The following is a 2548-nucleotide window of genomic DNA, read 5'->3' on the forward strand; positions in this document are numbered from 1 at the left end:
ATGGTTCAGCTCCATGACTCCCTTAGTGTTGTGCCTCTCTGAAGCATAGTAGTATTCATTCTCAGCCACTGTCTCAATCACCTCAATGGCTTCTTCCACAGTCTTTTTCCTGTTCAATGAACCTCCTGATGAATGGTCTACAGCCTTCCTTGATTCATAAGAAAGTCCATCATAGAAAATGTGTAATTGCACCCAGTCAGGGAACATGTTTGGTGGACATTTCCTTGTCAATTCTTTGAACCTCTCCCATGCCTCGTAGAGCGTCTCACCATCTTGTTGTCTAAAAGTTTGAACCTCAGATCGAAGCCTATTGACCTTTTGTGGGGGGTAGAAACGTGCCAGAAACTTGCTCTCCACTTCATCCCAGGATGTTAGGCTGTCCCTTGGGAATGATTCCAGCCACTTAGCTGCCTTGTCCCTAAGTGAAAATGGGAACAAGAGCAGTTTATAGGCATCGTCCTAGACTCCATTGGACTTCACAGTGTCGCAAATTCTCAGGAATTTTGTGAGATGTTGGTTTGGGTCTTCATTAGCACTCCCACCAAATGAACAATGGTTCTCCACCAGTGATATTAACTGTGGTTTGAGTTCAAAATTATTGGCCTGAATGGGTGGTTTCTGAATGCTGCTACCACAATTCCCAGAGGTTGGGTTTATGTATGAGCCAAGAACCCTCCTCTCAGGAATGGCATTGTTTCCATCAGCCCTCTCATGGTTGTGAAATTCTCTATCCATGTTGAGATCTAGAGCTTCTTCAAAGTTATCCTCAGATTCTCCTTCAGATTCTTCTTCTCTCAATACTCTCTTCTCTCTTGCTTCCTTTCTAAGTCTATGAAGGGTCCTCTCTGGTTCGGTATATGGAGGAGTTGATGTCTCTCCTCTTCTACCTGTCATACAAGAACACACCACAAGCAACAAACAAGTGGACTACTCTTGGTTAATGGAAGAGTATGGTTAGAGCAGTTGAGGAATTAATTCAAATAGTTAGTGGGTTAGTGAGTTAGTTGCTAGAATTGAAAGGCATAAGAAAGAAAAAGCAAGTAACAGAGTGCAGAATTTAAAATTCAACAAGAAACTAGAACTAAATTAACAAAACAAGAAAAATGCTCAATCTAGTTAACTTCCAATTTGAGAATTGTCAATCGAAAACCAATCCCCGGCAACGGCGCCATAAACTTGATGCGCTATAACTGGGTATAGCTACGATTAAGGAAATTGCACAGATCGGCAAAATTCCTTCCGGCAAGTGCACCGGTTATCGTCGTCAAGTAAAAACTCACAATAGAGTGAGGTCGAATCCCACAAGGATTGGTTGATTGAGCAATTCAAATTAGAAGTTTGTTTAGTTGAGCGGAATCAATTTTTGGATGTGAAATGGCATAAAATAAATGTGGCAGGAAACGTAAATTGCAAGGAATTGAAATTGCATAAACTTAAATTGCGAGAATTAAGGTGCGAGAAAGTAAATTGCTGAAAGTAAAGGGAATTGGGGGTGATTGCATGAATTGAAAGTGCAGAATGTAAATAGAAGGTGTAGATCAGAAATGGGGAGTTCATTGGGTGTTAGGAGATATTGAGATCTCCGAATCAAAACATTTTATCTCTTCCTCAACCAATGCATTCATTGAATTTTGCTTGGCAATCTTATATGATTGGATCCCAATCCCTTGGCTCACCAATTCTCTCTAAAAACAAACAAATTCCCAATCCCTTGGTTTAAATGTTCATAAGAAGAGATGAAGCTCGATCACTGATTATACCACACAACTTCATGGACCACTATTTGGTAGGATTACATGTCACAATATCCATCCAAACCCCAATCCAATTCACTGTGAGAAAGCTTCTCTAGCATGAATCCTCCATTCCTTTCCCAAGGTTCCGAAGGATTCCAATTATGGGTAATTTCTTTCCCAAGACAATTACCCAATGGAATTAGATCGAGAAGCTTTCCAACAAAATTCAAGAGAAAAGATTGAAGAAGAAGATAAAACTATTATTGATTCATTGAATTACAATAGAGCTCCCTAACCCAATGAAAGGGGTTTAGTGAGTCATAGCTCTGAATTCAATTACAAAGTATCAAAACTAGCAAAATGAAAAGTTGCAGAATGTAAAAGTTCAAAGATGCTAACTAACTTCAATTCTATCCTATTTATACACTTTCTAAATTGAGCTTCTGTTGTGTTTCTTGGGCTTTGAGGCCTTTCCTTGATTTCCTTTTGCTTTAGGCTTATGGTCCATAATCCTGATGAGGCTGTGATCCAATTCTGTAACATTCATTGAGCAAGCTTCGTGATAAACAATTAATGACACAAGACTCAACAATTTGAAGTTCCAGACTCATCAACTCTTCAGGCCCAATCCCATAAACTATGATATTCAATTGGGTTTCATGCCATAATAAGTTTAAGTTAATAATTGTGCTCAATTGCTAACTTAAACTTCAATATAATTGGCCCAGAAACCTTTTCAAATGGTGGTGTTTAAGTTGAAGTTTAAGTTTTAGTTTAAGGTCAAACTAAAACTTAAACGTGGAATTGGAAGA

General features: G+C 38.9%; 1 non-coding gene across 1 annotated transcript; it reads left to right on the forward strand.

Moving 5' to 3' along the window:
• Nucleotides 1-205: 205 nt before the first annotated feature.
• Nucleotides 206-309, forward strand: LOC130977788 (small nucleolar RNA R71). Its single transcript, XR_009085464.1, has one exon. It is a non-coding gene; the product is annotated as a small nucleolar RNA R71 (small nucleolar RNA).
• The last annotated feature ends 2239 nt before the right edge of the window (nt 310-2548 follow it).

Source organism: Arachis stenosperma, chromosome 4 (genome assembly GCF_014773155.1).
Source record: "Arachis stenosperma cultivar V10309 chromosome 4, arast.V10309.gnm1.PFL2, whole genome shotgun sequence".
NCBI classification, from domain to species: Eukaryota; Viridiplantae; Streptophyta; class Magnoliopsida; order Fabales; family Fabaceae; genus Arachis; species Arachis stenosperma.